Here is a 7,318-nt window from a genome sequence, read left to right as displayed (position 1 = left end):
AAATGAAAGTAATTATTAAGGCAGTAATGGGAGCTAAAATAAGAAGAAATAGGAGAAGATTGGTGCTTTGTGGTGGCTGTGGAGGGTGGAAAGAGGAGTTGAGGAAGGAATTATTACCTCCATATGGAGGCAGTGCATTACTTGGGGAGATGTAGGGAACAATTACTTCCTTAATGGGGTGACTATTACACTATATTTTCCCATTTCTATCCATTTCTATCTCCAACCCTCCATTTTTTAGTTTATTTTAGCTCTATTACTCTCTTAATAATTACTCTCATTCCAAAAAAGCCCTCAAAGGAACTAATTTGTTCTAAACGTAGGGCTTTTGTAGGCACATATCGATGAATATTGTCTTTTAACTCTTGAATTTCACAACTTTTAAATTTTACTACTTAATGATGATTTTGATTGGATAGTGAAATAGAATGAATCCCGTGCAAGGCGCTTGCACAGGTATAAAACTAGTAATAACATAAAAAGCCTAGATTGAGTAGTTAGTAGAATGACACGTGGCGCGCAACATTTACATGTTAGATCAATTTTTTATTTTTTATTTAAAAAAAAGTAAAAATAGAAAATGAAAAGGCAATGTAGTAACCAATAGACTAATTACTCATCTTATTTAAAGACTTACATTTACCATGCATTATTCAACTTAATAATCATTATTTAGTGCTAATCTTTTTATATTTTACCGTTATGAAAAAATTTCACTTATAAAAGAAAATAAATTGATAATATTCTATCATATTCCTAAAAAAATAAATTAATGAAAAACTAATGAAAAGTAACATAAAAAGCCTAGATTGAATAGTTACTAGAATAACACGTGACGAGCTACATTTACATGATTGATCAATTTTTTATTTTTTATTTAAAAGAAAAGTAAAAATAGAAAATGAAAAGGCAATGTAATAATCAATAGACTAATTACTCATCTTATTTAAACACTTTCATTTATCATGTATTATTCCCCTTAATAATCATAATTTAGTGCTAATCTGTTTATATTCTACCTTTATGAAAACATTTTGACCTATAAATGAAAATAAATTGCTAAAATTATAGCACATTCCTAGCAAAAACAAATTAATGAAAATGTTTTTTTTATTTTCACCAAATTATTTTATTTGATTTATTTTTCAACAATTCTCATATCTTTACTTTGTGGTGTGTAGGAATCAAATGGACAAGAAATAAAGAGATAAGAGAGAAGTAGAAGAAAAGTGAAGAATTCGGCAAGGATTTGTATTATATAGTTTGTTTTAGGCATTGTCGAATGTATATAAAGATACTTGACATCGTCGACGATTGAATATAATCATCAGCGAATGGTGGTCAAACTTTGGTGAAGGAAATCATCAGCGAATTACTGACGGAAAAAGGTTGTTACTGCCCGTCAGTAACCCGCATTTTCGTAGTAATATAACTTTACTAAATTGTAACTTTAATTTTTTTAATTTCTTTTCAATAGTGATAGATTGTTTTGCGGATGTTTTTAATATATATGTATTCATCATTGTTAATGTGTAATAAATTTATTAAGATCGATATTAACAACAAATTACAAATATTACTACGGCAAGTTAGTGTAAGTATACTACTCTATATATTTAATTAAGCTGGTTAGATGGGTAAATCTATATTTTTCTTATTACTAATGAGATGACATAGGATACATTTGATTTTGTTGTCTTATTGTTGCTTTGATGATAAGATGACAAAAGTACATTGTATATATCGATTTGCGATAATATGTTTATATAATTCTCTTAGTATAATTACTTACCTTTTATCCCAGAACAACATAATACTAATGAGTAGAATGTCTTTTTTTTACTTTTAATTTTCAATGTGAGAATGGATGTTTTATCTATTTACCCACCTTATTTTTTTTTTATTTGATTAAACGTTACAATAGTTAAGAGAAAATGAGTGAAGAATATTTGAAGTCTTACATATCATCATTATTTCCAAACTAAAAAAAAGAGGTATGTGAACTATGTTTAATACTACTTATTATTTTTTTTATTTAATACTGAGTATCATCATTTTAATAAAGTTGACTAATAAAAATATCAAATTTGATGTTGAACAAAAATGATATCATTTGGTTACAAAAGTAATGAGAATGAGAATAACAAAATAATAGGTTACAATAAAAAAAAAGAATACTAAAGAATGACGTAAAATCGTAAATAACGGAATATCAAGCTACTACAAAAAGTAGTAAAAAAAATTTACGCCAACAAATTAATGAAAAGTTAGAGCTTAACTCTTACACTTTCACAATAGGTTATCTCCTATTGAATAAACCACACCCCATCCTTTCAATTTTCCTATCATAATATTGCAATAGTTAGTACCCTACACAAATGCTTTGTGTGTCTTCCATCTTTTCTAACTTTTAATTCATTCATTAATTTGCCATAAATTCAAATTCAACATCCTCTTTAAAAGCCCAATCTTTTACTTTTATAAAATATGAGTATATTAGTATGAGATATCGTGGAGGGTCTCATGTGTCAACTTAATTTTTGTTATCGATTCATAGAAACGGCTCATTTTCTAGCTCAGTAAAACATACCTAAAATATGAACGGCTAAAATAATTATAGAGATAGACCACAAATGAAAAATGGAAAAATCATCAAAAAAACTAAGGGGAAAATGCATGAACAATCCTTAAATCGAACCCGTGAATTTCACGGGTCACAAAACTAGTTACAACCTAATATGGTATCCGGCCTATTAACCTACCTCTAAAATAAAAAAATAATCAACCCTAACTCTGCCGCCATGTCTGATGGCAAATATTCAAATCCTCCACCAAAAATCGACCCTTCTTCGTCGTACTATCTTGGTCCACAAGACGGCTCGGGCGATTCTATCACCGCACTTCGTCTAAACTTGAAAACTTTGATTCTTGAGCCCACGATATAAGTGTATCGCACGTTCTCGATGCAAGTTCTGGTTTCTGGATGGTACGCTTAAAACACCGGTTGCACCATGTACATAAGAATTTTGGGAGACGATTCATTGTATGCTTATCTCGTGGCTTATGCATACGATCAATCCTGAGGTAAAATCGCTTCTTTTTAAATATGATAATGATAAAATCGATTCATTAGGACTCCTAAACTAGTTTCCCTGTTCTTAAGAGTTGGGGATTGCACCTTAGTAATATGATTGCTAGAGCCCAAGAGTTCTTGGTAATAATCCAGGAATGCAGATTTAATGCCTTTTGTATCCATATGGAGAACCCCATGTCTATCTTTAATCTCCAAAATCTTGGTATGTACTTGCTTTGCCTTCCTGTGGTTATGGAAAAATTGAGTGTTCTTATCACCATCCTTCAACCAGAAAACTTTAGCTTTTTTACTTAGATAGCTGAGTTGGGCGTTCCTAAGAAAAAGGTAGGATTCATGAGCACTCCTCTCCTCTTATAGCAAATTCATGTTAGTGGGGTTGTTTTGTCCTTGTACTTGCAAATTTTCTGGCAGGTGTTGTGCTACAACAGAAGCTTTTTCAACATCACTAAGAGGCCGTTTGGTTCAAACAATTGGAATGGAATGGAATGGATTCTAAAACCAAGGTAGTATGGAGTTAGAACCCCATACCTTTTAATGCTTGTTTGGTTTGATCTTGTAATGGATTGTAAGGGGTTTTTTTTTTTTTTGTAACTTTGTCCACATTTAGAATGAATTTCAAATCAATTTGTTTTTTTATCATTATAACTAACGACTACAATATTATTTGTTATTAAAATTAATTAATACAAGATTATAAGAAAATCAAAAATCCCAATTATTCCATAAAAAATTATCATAAGCGTACAAATTCAATCGAAGAGTAGCTTATATATAATTAGGTATCAAATTGCTTTAAATAAATTATGCGCTAATGATCAATCATATGTTTGTATGTATGAAGAACAAACTATTACAAAAAAAAGCATCATAATTGAAGAGCAAATCCAGTACTACGTACCGATGTACGTACCCAGATTTTAATCAAACAAAAAAAAAGAAACTTGCAAGCTAATTACGTACATGACAATGAAAATTTAAGAAAATATCAATGGAGAGTTGGACTATTGGAGATACTACGTTGAATGTTTAAAGTTTTTTTTCTTTTTCTTGCCTTTTACAATTTTACGGTTTGTATATGGTGGAATGGAGTTAGAATCATGAGTTGAGACTAAGGTATGAGATTCGAAGGGGTTGGAATGGATTTAGAACCCCTTGGATATCAAACTCCATTCCAAAAGGGTCCAACCAAATACTTGAATGGATGGAATCCATTCCAATCCATTCCAAATGCCCCAACCAAACACCCCCTAAAAATATCTTTGTTCAGCTCCCTCAAAGGTTTCTTCAAACATTTCAGTTTAGAAAGCATTTTATACATTTTGTTCCATCCACTGGTGTTTCCCATTCATTTTTTACCACTTCTTTGAAATTTGGGGCATTACACCACATGTTATAATATTTGAAGCTAGTTTTTCTGCTTTAAGTATCAGCTCTTCTGTAGCATACACAAGGTGTATAATAAAATGAGCCTTCAAGCATAAAGTGTGCATAACTATCAGGGTATAAGTTCATCCAATCAATATTGACTAAAAATCTGTCAATTATAGAAAAAGTTCTTGTACTTGGTTCTGGTTTATTGGCCTAACTAAGAAAGGCGCCCTTGGCTTTAACGTCTTCCATACCACAGTAAACAACACATGCCCTAAAATTTTCAATTTCATTCCAAGTAACATTCCTTCTAATCCTCTCACGGTAATATAAGATACATTTGAAGTCCCCACATAGGCACCATGGTCTAGATATTTTATCTATAATATTATTTATTTCCTGCCACATACTAATTTTATCCTCTTCTTCATTAAAGCCATATACTACTGTCATCCAAAAAGGTTCAACAGACTCAATATCAGTCACCTTAGCGTGAATGAGTTGGGCTTCACTCTCATGAACACTTACATTAAATAGTTGAGGAAGCCAAATGATCCAAACTCTACCACCTGCATACCAGATATGTCCCCCCAATTACAATGAAATTTAATTTCTACCTCTCAGATTAGCGATACCTTACATTGTGAACTTATTACTAATTCCTCACTATGTACTATACAAGTCCTACCTTCGAGAGTGGTGATTCACACGGTTGATCGATTATATGGGCTTTATTACCTTCGTCGTGACCCGGACGTTGTTGCTTCATCGGTTAATGTTGATTCATCTGTTGTCCTTTGGCCTCATCATCTTGGTCATCCGTCGGAGAAAGTTGTTAAGTTGCTTCCTTTTAGTAGTACGAATAATAGCTTACCCAAACCGTGTGAAGTTTGTCACCGTGCTAAACATATTATGGATATCTTTCCTTCCAGTTCTAGTAATAGTTTTAGCGATTTTAGTCTTGTGCATTGTGATTTATGGTATGGGGACCCTATGATCCACCGGCTTATTGTGGTGGTCGATATTTTTAAAATTTGGTTGATGCTTTTTCTTGCGTTGTATGGATATTTATGATGAATGATAAGAAGGAAGTATTTGGAAAATTTATGTCCTTTATTGCTAAGATCAAAAATCATTTCTCTACCACTATTAAAATCGTTCGTAGCCATAATGGCATTGAGTTTAATTGTCTTCAATCTTATTTTCATGACAATGGTATTCTGTTTCAAATGTCGTGTGTAGGTACCTCGCAACAAAATGGTAGGGTTGAGCGTAAACATCAACATATCCTAAATGTTGCGCGAGCCTTACGTTTTTAAGCGGGCCTACCAATTCAGTTTTGGGGTGAATGTATATTGGGTGTTGCACATCTAATCAACCGTACTCCGTCTATTTTACTTAAATGCAAGACTCCATATGAATGCATGTTTGGTATTATGCCCTCTTTTGCGGAGTTGCGGATGTTTGGATGTCTATGCTTTGCCCATAATAAAAAAGGTGAGGGTGACAAGTTTTCTAGCCGATCTTGGAAATGCGTGTTCTTGGGTTATCCTAATGAAAATAAAGGGTGGTATATATGTGATTTGGAGCGAGGCGAATTTTTTGTGTCTCGTGATGTGAAATTTTATGAAGAAATATTTCCATGTCTTAAACTTGAGACCGTTAACATAAATCCTTCTCTGACTAGCAGTTCGGATCAAAGGGGGGATATAGCCTTACCTGTTGTGTGGGATGATGATTATGACTCTTCTTATCCGGTTTTGACACCTTTTTGGCTGATGAAAGTGCGGTGTCTACACCTTTTATGCTTATGACATCTTTAACACCCTTACATCGGGTTCGTCCACTACTGATCCAGTTAATACTGAAGCTGCCGTAACCACTGAGACACTTGGTCGCGGTCATCATACCAAGTATCCCTCTACAATACATAATGATTATGTCGGCAATTTGTCAGGACATGGTAATAGCCCATCTAACGCTGCTCTTGTCACCGTTGTTATGCCATTCTCAGGCACGACCCCTTATCCTACAGCTCACTATGTTAGTTGCGATAAGTTCTCATTGGATCACCGCATGTTTTTGGCCGCCATTATTACTAATCATACTCCATACAATTTTAAAGATGTTATGAAGGATACAGGTTGGAGAATGACTAAGGAAGCTGAAATACATGCACTTAAGGCCAACGGTACATGGACGTAAGGACGTTAGAGCCTTTACCCCCTCCAGCCCCGTAAGAAAAATCTTATTCGACCATTGAATAGTTAAAAGCTCGACTTGTGGTTTTTCCAAACCATCAAACTGAGGGCCTTTCTTATGATGATACGTTTGTTCTTCTGGCTAAGATGACTACCGTGCGTACATTCCTTGTCGTTACTTAACCTAAAAACTTGGTCCTTCATCAGATGTACGTGCATAACATATTTCTTCACAGTGACTTGGAAGAAGAAGTGTGTATGCACCTGCCAGCTTGTTTCTCCTTCCTTATTATGGGTACCATATGTCGTCTAAGGAAGGCTTTATATGGTCTCAAGCAGGCTCCAAAATGTTAGTTTAATTTGGTAAACTTGTCTCTGCTTGGAAAGAATATGGGTTCTTACAGTCCTATTCAGACTATTCTTTTTTCACATACACTAAAGGTACAGTTCAATTAAATATTCTTGTGTATGTCGATGACTTGCTTATTTCTGCAAATGATATGGTGGCTCTGACATCTTTTAGGAATATTTGAATACATGCTTTCATATAAAGGACCTTGGCGTGCTTAAATACTTCCTTGGTATTGATATTGCTCCCAATTCCGGGGGTTTGTTCTTATGCCAGCGCAAGTATGTCATTGACATATTATCTAAA

Source organism: Silene latifolia, chromosome 4 (genome assembly GCF_048544455.1).
Source record: "Silene latifolia isolate original U9 population chromosome 4, ASM4854445v1, whole genome shotgun sequence".
In the NCBI taxonomy this organism is placed as follows: Eukaryota; Viridiplantae; Streptophyta; class Magnoliopsida; order Caryophyllales; family Caryophyllaceae; genus Silene; species Silene latifolia.
Note: the sequence above shows the minus strand (reverse complement) of the source record.